The sequence below is a fragment of the Hordeum vulgare genome, chromosome 4H (genome assembly GCF_904849725.1).
Source record: "Hordeum vulgare subsp. vulgare chromosome 4H, MorexV3_pseudomolecules_assembly, whole genome shotgun sequence".
Classification (NCBI taxonomy): Eukaryota; Viridiplantae; Streptophyta; class Magnoliopsida; order Poales; family Poaceae; genus Hordeum; species Hordeum vulgare.
Genome location: NC_058521.1, coordinates 554174660 through 554187794, shown reverse-complemented (window position 1 = coordinate 554187794; position 13135 = coordinate 554174660). Strand labels below are relative to the sequence as shown.

Genomic DNA, 13135 nt, shown 5'->3' with positions numbered 1-13135 from the left:
TTTGCATGTCACTAGTGATTCGAAATCAGGTGAGTAAAGATCCATCAGCATGGAGCCTCTTCATGCAATTTATACTAACATGACTCAAGCGGCAGTGCCACAAGTAAGTGGTACTATCATCATTTAACTCGTATCTTTTGGCACCAATGTGTAACACTACAATCGAGATTCAATAAACCATTGAAGGTGATTAATCAAGCAAATAGAGTAACCATTATTCTCTTTGAATGAATAATCGTATTGCAATAAACACGATCCAATCATGTTCATGCCTAACGCAAGCACCAAATAACAATTATTTAGGTTCAACACCAATCCCGATGGTAGAGGGAGCGTGCGACGTTTGATCATATCAACCTTGGAAACACTTCCAACACGTATCGTCACCTCGCCTTTAGCTAGTCTCCGTTTATGTCGTAGCTTTCATTTCGCGTTACTAATCACTTAGCAACCGAACCGGTATCCAATACCCTCATGCTACTAGGAGTACTAGTAAAGTACACATCAACATTATGTATATCAAATATACTTCTTTCGACTTTTGCCAGCCTTCTTATCTACCAAGTATCTAGAGTTGCTCCGCCTCAGTGACTGTTCCCCTTATTACAGAAGCACTTAGTCTCGGGTTTGGGTTTAATCTTGGGTCTCTTCATTAGCGCAGCAACTGTTTTGCCGTTTCACGAAGTATCCCTTCTAGCCCTCGCCTTTCTTGAAACTTAGTGGTTTTCCAAACCATCAACTATTGATGCTCCTTCTTGATTTCTACTTTCGCAGTGTCAAACGTCGCGAATCGCTCAAGGATCATTGTATCTATCCTTGATATGTCATAGTTCATCACGAAGCTCTCAAAGCTTGGTGGCAGTGACTTTTGGAGAACCATCACTATCTCATCTGGAAGATTAGCTCCCACTTGATTCAAGTGATTGTCGTACTCAGACAATCTGAGCACACACTCAACGATTGAGCTTTTCTCCTTTACTTTGTGGTCAAAGAATTTTGTTGGAGGTCTCGTACCTCTTAACAAGGGCACAAGCATGAAATCACAATTTCATCTCTTTAGAACATCACTTATGTTCCGTGACGTTTAAAACGTTTTCGGTGCCTTGCTTCTAAGCCATTAAGTACTTTGCACTGAACTATCGTGTAGTCATCAGGAACGTGTATGTCGGATGTTCACAGCATCCACAGACGACGCTCGAGGTGCAGCACACCGAGTGGTGCATTAAGGACATAAGCCTTCTGCGCAGCAACGAGGACAATCCTCGGTTTTACAGACTCAGTCTGCAAAGTTTGCTACTATCAATTTTCAACTAAATTTTCTCTAGGAACATAAAAAAAACAGTAGAGCTATAGCGCAAGCTACATCGTAATTCGCAAAGACCATTAGACTATCTTCATGACAATTAGTTCAATTAATCATATTACTTAAGAACTCCCACTCAAAAAGTACATCTCTCTAGTCATTTGAGTGGTACATGATCCAAATCCACTATCTCAAGTCCGATCATCACGTGAGTCGAGAATAGTTTCAGTGGTAAGCATCCCTATGCTAATCATATCAACTATACGATTCATGCTCGACCTTTCGGTCTCATGTGTTCCGAGGCCATGTCTGCACATGCTAGGCTCGTCAAGCTTAACCCGAGTGTTTTGCGTGTGCAACTGTTTTGCACCCGTTGTATGTGAACGTTGAGTCTATCACACCCGATCATCACGTGGTGTCTCGAAACGAAGAACTGTCGCAACGGTGCACAGTCGGGGAGAACACAATTTCGTCTTGAAATTTTAGTGAGAGATCACCTCATAATGCTACCGTCGTTCTAAGCAAAATAAGGTGCATAAAAGGATTAACATCACATGCAATTCATAAGTGACATGATATGGCCATCATCACGTGCTTCTTGATCTCCATCACCAAAGCACCGACACGATCTTCTTGTCACCGGCGCCACACCATGATCATCCATCAACGTGTTGCCATCGGGGTTGTCGTGCTACTTATGCTATCACTACTAAAGCTACAGCCTAGCAAAATAGTAAACGCATCTGCAAGCACATATGTTAGTATAAAGACAACCCTATGGCTCCTGCCGGTTGCCGTACCATCGACGTGCAAGTCGATATTTCTATTACAACATGATCATCTCATACATCCAATATGTCACATCACATCGTTGGCCACATCATATCACAATCATACCCTGCAAAAACAAGTTAGACGTCCTCTAATTTTGTTGTTGCATGTTTTACGTGGTGACCAAGGGTATCTAGTAGGATCGCATCTTACTTACGCAAACACCACAACGGAGATATATGAGTTGCTATTTAACCTCATCCAAGGACCTCCTCGGTCAAATCTGATTCAACTAAAGTTGGAGAAACCGTCACTTGCCAGTCATCTTTGAGCAAAGGGGGTTACTCGTAACGATGAAACCAGTCTCTCGTAAGCGTACGAGTAATATCGGTCCAAGCCGCTTCAATCCAACAATACCGCGGAATCAAGAAAAGACTAAGGAGGGCAGCAAAACGCACATCACCGCCCACAAAACCTTTTGTGTTCTACTCGAGAAGACATCTACGCATGAACCTAGCTCATGATGCCACTGTTGGGGAACGTCGCATGGGAAACAAAAATTTTCCTACGCGCACGAAGACCTATCATGGTGATGTCCATCTACGAGAGGGGATGAGTGATCTACGTACCCTTGTAGATCGCACAGCAGAAGCGTTAGAGAACGCGGTTGATGTAGTGGAACGTCCTCACGTCCCTCGATCCGCCCCGCGAACAATCCCGCGATCAGTCCCACGATCTAGTACCGAACGGACGGCACCTCCGCGTTCAGCACACGTACAGCTCGACGATGATCTCGGCCTTCTTGATCCAGCAAGAGAGACGGAGAGGTAGAAGAGTTCTCCGGCAGCATGACGGCGCTCCGGAGGTTGGTGATGATCTCGTCTCAGCAGGGCTCCGCCCGAGCTCCGCAGAAACGCGATCTAGAGGAAAAACTATGGAGGTATGTGGTCGGGCTGCTGTGGAAAAATCGTCTCAAATCAGCCCTAAAACCTCCGTATATATAGGTGGGAGGGAGGGGAGGAGGCAGCCTCAAAACCTAAAGGTTTGGCCAAAATTGGAGGTGGAGGAGTCCTACTCCAATCCTACTTGGAGTAGGATTCCACCTTCCCACTTGGAAACTCTTTCCACCTTGTGTTTTTTTCCTTCTCAAACCTTATGGGCCTTAGTGGGAACTTATTCCAGCCCACTAGGGGCTGGTTTATCTCTTCCCATAGCCCATGAGACCCCTTGGGGCGTGACACCCCTCCCGATGGTCCCCGGCACCCCTCCCGGCACTCCCGGTACACTACCGATGAGCCCGAAACTTTTCCGGTAATGCACGAAAACCTTCCGGTAACCAAATGAGGTCATCCTATATATCAATCTTCGTTTCCGGACCATTCCGGAAACCCTCGTGACGTCCGTGATCTCATCCGGGACTCCGAACAACATTCGGTAACCAACCATATAACTCAAATACGCATAAAACAACGTCGAACCTTAAGTGTGCAGACCCTGCGGGTTCGAGAACTATGTAGACATGACCCGAGAGACTCCTCGGTCAATATCCAATAGCGGGACCTGGATGCCCATATTGGATCCTACATATTCTACGAAGATCTTATCGTTTGAACCTCAGTGCCAAGGATTCATATAATCCCGTATGTCATTCCCTTTGTCCTTCGGTATGTTACTTGCCCGAGATTCGATCGTCAGTATCCGTATACCTATTTCAATCTCGTTTACTGGCAAGTCTCTTTACTCGTTCCGTAATACAAGATCCCGCAACTTACACTAAGTTACATTGCTTGCAAGGCTTGTGTGTGATGTTGTATTACCGAGTGGGCCCCGAGATACCTCTCCGTTCACACGGAGTGACAAATCCCAGTCTTGATCCATACTAACTCAACTAACACCTTCGGAGATACCTATAGAGCATCTTTATAGTCACCCAGTTACGTTGCGACGTTTGATACACACAAAGCATTCCTCCGGTGTCAGTGAGTTATATGATCTCATGGTCATAGGAATAAATACTTGACACGCAGAAAACAGTAGCAACAAAATGACACGATCAACATGCTACGTCTATTAGTTTGGGTCTAGTCCATCACATGATTCTCCTAATGATGTGATCCCGTTATCAAGTGACAACACTTGCCTATGGCCAGGAAACCTTGACCATCTTTGATCAACGAGCTAGTCAACTAGAGGCTTACTAGGGACAGTGTTTTGTCTATGTATCCACACAAGTATTGTGTTTCCAATCAATACAATTATAGCATGGATAATAAACGATTATCATGAACTAAGAAATATAGTAATAACTAATTTATTATTGCCTCTAGGGCATATTTCCAACAAGATGATCATTTCCCCAGATACCATTACTATCATTGCCATGCTAGTTTTATCGCTTCTATCGATTATGTCTCGTTGCCTACCACCTGTTAAATATCAGCCTCTCAACAATGCCATGTTAACCTCAACCTGTTCAACCTAGCAAACCACTGATTGGCTATGTTACTGCTTGCTTAACCTTGTTGTTAGCGTTGCTAGTTGCAGGTGCAGATGCTTCCATGCGAAAGCATGGGTTCCTTGTTATATCACCATATTAAATGTTATTTAAATTTAATGCACCTATATACTTGGTAAAAGGTGGAAGGCTCGGCCTTTCTAGCCTGGTGTTTTGTTCCACCTTTGCCCCTCTTAGTTTCCGACTACCGGTGTTATGTTCCATAATTGAGCGCTCCTAACACGATCGGGGTTGTTATGGGGACCCCCTTGATAATTTGTTTTAGATTAAAGCTGGTCTGGCAGGGCCCAACTTTGGTACTACATTTGCCTAATAACTAATGAACTGCATAGGGAGTAATTAACCCGAGGATAATTTAAACAACCCCCGGGCAGTGCTCCTCATGAGTGTTGGTCCAAAACAGAGCAGCTTATTAACGCTACCCGGGGCAACTCGGCGTTTGGCGTGGTAACCATCGCTCATCCGTCGTGTCCTGAGAACGAGGTACGCGACTCCTATCGGGATCGTCGACACGTCGGGCGGCCTTGCTGGATTAGTTTTACCTTTGACGAGATATCTTGTGCATCGGGATTCCGGTGATGCTTTGGGTAATCTCAGAGTTGAGGTTTTCCACTCGGGAATCCGACGAGATCGCGAGCTTCGTGATTGAGGATTTCTATGCGGCTTGTGGTAATTTGTGATGGACTAGTTGGAGCACCCGTGCAGGGTTAAATCTTTCGGAAAGCCGTGCCCGCGGTTATGTGGCAACGTGGAAACTTTGTTTAACACTGGTTCTAGATAACTTGAAGTAACTTAATTAAAACTTGCCAACTGTGTGCTTAACCGTGACTGTCTCTTTCGTGAGTTCCTTCTCCGATCGAGGACACGGAGGAGTTATGTGTGACGTAGGCAGGTGTCCAGGATCATTCATTTGATCATCCGTAGTTCACGTCCGCTATGCGTAGATCTTCCCCCTCTTATTTCTCGTACTCGTAAGTTTAGCCACCAAATATATGCTTAGCCGCTGCTGCAACCTCACCACTTAACCTTACCTCACCCATCAAGCTTTGCTAGTCTTGATACCTTTGGAAATGAGATTGCTGAGTCCCCTGTGGCTCACAGATTACTACAACACCAGTTGCAGGTACAGGTAAAGGTTACTTGACGCGAGCGCGTTGATTGTACATATGGAGTTGCTTCTTCTTCTACTTCTTCTTCGATCTAGGATGGGTTCCAGGCCGACAGCCTGGGATAGCAAGGATGGACGTCGTTCTTATTTTGCTCGTTTGTTTTCGTCCGTAGTCGGACGCTGCTCTTACTCTTGATCGTTATGTAATGTACTGATGTGACTCTGATGTATCTTGTGGCGAGTGTAAGCCAACTCTTTATATAACTCTTCTTTTCAGTACATGTACTTGTAACGATATCCATTCTTGCGACACGGCGAGATGCGCTTCTATCCCTGACGAGGCCCTCGTGCCAAATTGAGGATAGGGTCGCATCTTGAGCGTGCAGGGGTCTACTTTAATCATGTTATAAAAACCAAAAATACATCACTGCAATTTATTTACTTTTATTGTACTTTACAATTTAGCTATCTACAACTATCATATTTAATCCTTGTTGCTAACGAGTACAAGGGGATTGATGACCCTCTTCCGTGTTAGTGCAAGTATTTGCACTTTAGCGCGTAGGTGTTGCTAACGGTTGGTTGGTTGATTCTCCTACTGCTTTGATAAACCTTGGTTCTTAACTGAGGAAAATACTTTTTGCTACTCTACTACATCACCCTTCCTCTTCGGGAAAATCCCAATGCAATCACAAGTAGCATAGATCGATCACACAGAGGGATTTAAATTGAAAATGAATGAGCAGGGAGAACGGCCGAAGTTTTAGTAGGGTTTGGAGAGGTTTGGAAGAACACAAGAAGAATAGAAAGAGATGGGGTTGAATTACCTCCTTCCTCAGGCCCTTTGTGGCTAATAGGAAGCCAAACGACGCCCATACGAGCACAAGCGCTCGTATGAAATGCCATCTTCAATGTTGTTTGCTTACCTCTGCATGTGCATGCTTCAAACCACCGCTCAAAGGTTGGGAGCCCCTATGTGAAACACCGTCAAACATTGTGGAGCTCTTCTTTGTTTCTGCGCAGGTTCGAAACGACCACCAAAACGAGCGCGAGCGCTCGCATGATACGCCATCTTTCAACCTATTTTCTCTGACTTTTTGGTGCTGGAACCATCACGAGATGAGGGCTTTCTCATATTCGCCCAATATTTGGGTGGGATATGAGGGATGTGATGCGTGTAAGCCAAACTGGATGGTGTAGGACTTCCGCAGAAGTATCCCAATTATTAACTGTCCCAACGAAGAGCGGGGGAGAGCATTTATAGTGGCGCTTCTGTCACACACAAGGCGTCACAGTTCTTGTGTGAAGTAACTCCTTGAGCTTGTGCAAATGTTGTTATTGTCCAGGATAACCCATAAACAAGTCGTGCAAATAAAGAGTAAATAGTAAAGTAACTAGTAAGCTAAAGTAACTAGTAAAGTAAATAACATAAGTAGGACTGAGATTGTGTTTTCTAGAAAGAAGAGATTATATGCAAAGAGATTGCAGTTTATGGTAAGAATATATAAAGATTGCGAGTGCGACGGTAATACTAGATACCTTGTATTGTACTCATAACATGTGATATATGTTCCTCTCAAAAAAAAAAACTTGTAATATATGTGTTCGGTCGGTGATTCTCCCTAGGGTTATGAAACTCCTTCATGAGGAATTATATTTCATTCTGTGGTCCTCTTTCGTTGCCACGGAGTGGTCGTTTCTACAATTAAGGTTCTTATTGAGGAACTAATCATTAAGTTCACTCGAGCACACTTTTGGGTCAACAAACACCCATTCCACCTCCAAGGAGGTTGGTGTCTTAATCATACGCAAATATTGATGGTAGGGGCTTAGCTGAATGCGGTGTCTAGGTTTTTCTTTTGACCATCGGAGAAAAATTAAGAACATGAGAAATTGTGAGACTTCATGCAGTCTGTCTTCACGCCAATTCACATCAGCATGGAGCAGGTATCTAGTGATATGGGGAGCTTCAATGCTCCCATGCTGCAGGAGCTCCCGAGCGACGGATCATGGACCCAATGGCTATACGAAGAGCTTGAGCAAAGTTGTGAAAATACCCTAAGATGTCTCTTAGTTATACACAACTCTCATGTCTATGAAGATGGGCGTTATATCCACAATCCAACAGCTAGGGAGCTCTCGAGCAAGGAGACTCCCGTATGAATAGATATTTTTTCGCATGGAGCTCCCGAGCTGTCGGATCATGGATCCAACGACTACAAGGAGAACTCGTGCAAAATTGTGAAAATAAATAAATTCAGGAATCCCTTTATTGTGCGTAGCTCCCAAATCTCTAAAGATTGACGTGAGCATGGAAAGATGGTGGCTGCCGCACAAAGTCCACGCTTCAAAATGTCATTCTCAAATGTCATGTCGTGACAAACTTTAGACATGTTTTTCTTTTTTGCCACGGCTTCTATAAATGTTGTTTCACGATGGAATTTTACAAGGTAAAGAACTTTTGTCAATGCTTGTCGCTAAAAATCCAGAATTTTTTTAATATAATTTTACTGTTCAGACTAGAAAAGTGCTTTCAGAAAATCTGTCTTTTTCTAACACGGGAAGGATCCAGGAGAGGGTCCAATACTTCATTAAGTCAAAGCGGTGGGAAGTACATTTTACACGCATGGGTCTGAAGAAATATAAAATTACTAGCCAGTTCATGAATCTTGTGAAACAGATCTTTACCTAATAATAAAGAGGCTATCGCTTCTGTCGGAATTTCCGCCGAGGCATTTTTACAAAAAGGCCCTTCTCTCTTCTGGTACTGGAAACCACAGTCCGCACCGCCTCCCGCAGCTCATCCTGCCCGAGCTCCCCTTGCGCCCGCAAGCCGCCTCACCGGTGACCCCACATCACCGCCACGCCCCGTCGGACCTCCGGCCGCTCGGCTGCCTCACCCCTCTCCCTTCTCCTCCTTCCTCTCAATCTTCTCGCATCTCTCCCTCTTTCTCGCTGAACACGGACCTCCAGGAGGGCCATGGCCCCATCGGCCCTCAATCTCGCCGGATCTGGCAGTGTGCACGCCAAATCCATCGAAAATGGATCCACCCCGGCCAGATCCGATCGGGCCCTGCCGTCGTCGCCACCATAGGGCCGTCCATGTCGAGGTGGTCTTCCAGATCCCGACACTGGAGGGAGCCGAGAGCTTCGAGCCCAACTGGCTGCTGAACCCGCAGAGTCTGTGTGGCGAGAAGGGCGCGTCGGTGCCGGGCAGCGTCGGCCCGCTCGGGCTGCTCGTCATGGCCTCCGGCGACATGCGGAAGCACACCGACGTCTTCTTCAGGGTGTTCAGGCAGAACGACAAGTACAAGGTGCTCATGTGCACGGACCTCTCGAAGTCGAGCACCAGAGACGGCGTGTACAAGCCACCGTACGGTGCCTTCGTGGACATGGACATCGAGGCGCAATGGGGAGCATCTCGCTCAGAACACTGGTAAATTCCTCAAATCTTTTGCTCTATTTCAGGTAGCAGGAAGTGTAAAAATCAAGCACTAATTACAGCTTGTGATTTCGATGAACAGGTTGACCACTTGGTGGTGGAGAGCTTCGGCGGCGGCGGCATGACGTGCATCACGGCGAGGGTGTACCCGGACCACGTCGTGAACGGCAACAGCCACCTATACGTGTTCAACAACGGCACCGGCGTCGTTAAGGTATCCAGCCTCAACGCGTGGGAGATGACGACGGCGACCGTGAACGTCCTCCCCGACGGGCTGATCGCGGCGAGCTCGGTGAGCAGAGCTCAAGCCTATTAGGATTCGGGAGCTGGGTTTTCTCTCGGTGGATGGATGGATGGCCATTGTGAATTTCTACGGCCGATTGGATTTGCCTGCCCAATTGTGGCTCAGGTGTACAAATGGAGGCTCCCTCATTGTTTGCCGGCACAACACAGAAGGAGGATTCTAGGATGCTGCAAAGGATAAAGATTGTAGGAAGATTTCTGTCTAGGACTCTAGGTGTTGAAGTTTTTGATACTGTTAATAACAGTACTGTAGTATACAATAAGTAGCACGCATGCCGTGCATGTATTGGCATCAATTTAGAGTATTAAAAAATGGTCACGATTTCAAAAATTCTTCATGCTTTCATGAAATTAGGAGTGATAGTGTATGTCGATGATACAACAAAATATGGCCGTGATCATTTAAAATTATGTTTTTCCCGTTGCAACGCACGGGCCTTTTGCTAGTTTAATTTAAACTAGCTAGCGGTTGAAGGTGCCCCGAGGTGAAACGCTACTGCCAGGGACAGAACCACTTGGTCCGACGAGGCCTTCACATGAAAATATGTGTGTCATTTATATCTTAAAGAAAATACTAATGATGGAGGGGATGGAGAAGATGATGGAGAAGATGAATCTGACGGATAGGGAAAGTGTAAAACTTGTGATTGATGATGAGGAGGAGTTGCAAGGGGGACCGATCATGGGAGTGGTCACGAAGGTGTTCAACAGGAGGGTTCTTCATGTCAACACCATTGAGGAGGCGCTTCGTCTGGCCTAGGGAAATGTGCGAGGTCTATCCTTTAGCGCTGCAGGGGATAACCTCTTCCTGGCGAGCTTCGAAGGCAAGAGGGAGAGAGATAGGATTCTTGAAGGGCGCCCGTGGATGGTTGGAAAACATGCAGTGGTACTGGAAATCTTTGATGCTAGGGCACGTTCTTCTGATCTGAAGTTTGAGATGATGCAATTTTGGGCTAGGGTAATCAATTGTTGGAAATATGCCCTAGAGGCAATAATAAATTAGTTATTATTATATTTCTTAGTTCATGATAATCATTTATTATCCATGCTATAATTGTATTGATTGGAAACACAGTGCATGTGTGGATACATAGACAAAACACTGTCCCTAGCAAGCCTCTAGTTGACTAGCTCGTTGATCAAGGATGGTCAAGGTTTCCTGACCATAGGCAAGTGTTGTCACTTGATAACGGGATCACATCATTAGGAGAATCATGTGATGGACTAGACCCAAACTAATAGATGTAGCATGTTGATCGTGTCATTTTGTTGCTACTATTTTCTGCGTGTCAAGTATTTGTTCCTATGACCATGAGATCATATAACTCACTGACACCGGGGGAATGCTTTGTGTGTATCAAACGTCACAACGTAACTGGGTGACTATAAAGATGCTCTACAGGTATCTCCGAAGGTGTTCGTTGAGTTAGTATGGATCAAGACTGGGATTTGTCACTCCGTGTGACGGAGAGGTATCTCGGGGCCCACTCGGTAATACAACATCACACACAAGCCTTGCAAGCAATGTGACTTAGTGTAAGTTGCGGGATCTTGTATTACGGAACGATTAAAGAGACTTGTCGGTAAACGAGATTGAAATAGGTATGCGGATACTGACGATCGAATCTCGGGCAAGTAACATACCGAAGGACAAAGGGAATGACATACGGGATTATATGAATCCTTGGCACTGAGGTTCAAACGATAAGATCTTCGTAGAATATGTAGGATCCAATATGGGCATCCAGGTCCCGCTATTGGATATTGACCGAGGAGTCTCTCGGGTCATGTCTACATAGTTCTCGAACCCGCAGGGTCTGCACACTTAAGGTTCGACGTTGTTTTATGCGTATTTGAGTTATATGGTTGGTTACCGAATGTTGTTCGGAGTCCCGGATGAGATCACGGACGTCACGAGACTTTCTGGAATGGTCCGGAAACAAAGATTGATATATAGGATGACCTCATTTGATTACCGGAAGGTTTTCGGAGTTACCGGGAATGTACCGGGAATGATGAATGGGTTCCGGGTGTTCACGGGGGGGCAATCCACCCCGGGGAAGCCCATAGGCCTTGGGGGTGGCGCAACAGCCCTTAGTGGGCTGGTGGGACAGCCCAAGAAGGACCTATGCGCCATAGGAAGAAAATCAAAGAGAAAAGAAAAAAAAAGAGGAGGTGGGAAAAAGGGGAAGGACTCCTCCTTCCAAACCTAGTTGGATTCGGTTTGGAAGGGGAGGACTCCCCCACTTGGGGCCTCTTGAGCCCCAAGGCAAGGCTCCCCCTCTTCCCCCTATATATACGGAGGTCTTAGGGCTGATTTGAGACAACTTTGCCACGACAGCCCGACCACATATCTCCACGGTTTTACCTCTAGATCGCGTTTCTGCGGAGCTCGGGCGGAGCCCTGCCGAGATAAGATCATCACCAACCTCTGGAGCGCCATCACGCTGCCGGAGAACTCATCTACCTCTCCGTCTCTCTTGCTGGATCAAGAAGGCCGAGATCGTCGTCGAGCTGTACGTGTGCTAAACGGAGAGGTGCCGTCCGTTCGGCACTAGATCGGAGCGGATCGTGGGACGGATCGCGGGACGGTTCGTGGGATGGTTCGCGGGGCGGATCGAGGGACGTGAGGACGTACCACTACATCAACCGCCTTTCTTAACGCTTCTGCTGTGCGATCTACAAGGGTACGTAGATCGGAAATCCCCTCTCGTAGATGGACATCACCATGATAGGACTTCGTGCGCGTAGGAAAATTTTGTTTCCCATGCGACGTTCCCCAATAGTGGCATCATGAGCTAGGTTCATGTGTAGATGTCTTCTCGAGTAGAACACAAAAGTTTTTTGTGGAGGGTTATGTGCGTTTTGCTACCCTCCTTAGTCTTTTCTTGATTCCGCGGTATGGTTGGATTGAAGCGGCTTGGACCGACATTACTCGTACGCTTACGAGAGACTGGTTTCATCGCTATGAGTAACCACGTTGCTCAAAGATGAATGGCAAGTGTCAGTTTCTCCAACTTTAGTTGAATCGGATTTGACCGAGGAGGTCCTTGGATGAGGTTAAATAGCAATTCATATATCTCTGTTGTGGTGTTTGCGTAAGTAAGATGCGATCCTACTAGATACCCATGGTCACCACGTAAAACATGCAACAACAAAATTAGAGGACGTCTAACTTGTTTTTGCAAGGTATGCTTGTGATGTGATATGGCCAACGATGTGATGTGATATATTGGATGTATGAGATGATCATGTTGTAATAGTTAATATCGACTTGCACGTCGATGGTACGGCAACCGGCAGGAGCCATAGGGTTGTCTTTAAACTAACGTTTGTGCTTGCAGATGCGTTTACTATATTGCTAGGACGTAGCTTTAGTAGTAATAGCATGAGTAGCACGACAACCCCGATGGCGACACGTTGATGGAGATCATGATGATGGAGATCATGTTGTGACGCCGGTGACAAGAAGATCGTGCCGGTGCTTTGGTGATGGAGATCAAGAAGCGCATGATGATGGCCATATCATGTCACTTATGAATTGCATGTGATGTTAATCCTTTATGCACCTTATCTTGCTTAGAACGACGGTAGCATTATGAGGTGATCTCTCACTAAAATTTCAAGACGAAATTGTGTTCTCCCCGACTGTGCACCGTTGCGACAGTTCTTCGTTTCGAGACACCACGTGAT

General features: G+C 46.0%; 1 pseudogene; it reads left to right on the top strand.

Annotated features, from left to right (window-relative positions):
• Positions 1 to 8738: 8738 nt before the first annotated feature.
• Positions 8739 to 9608, top strand: LOC123450745 (annotated as a pseudogene).
• Positions 9609 to 13135: the final 3527 nt, after the last annotated feature.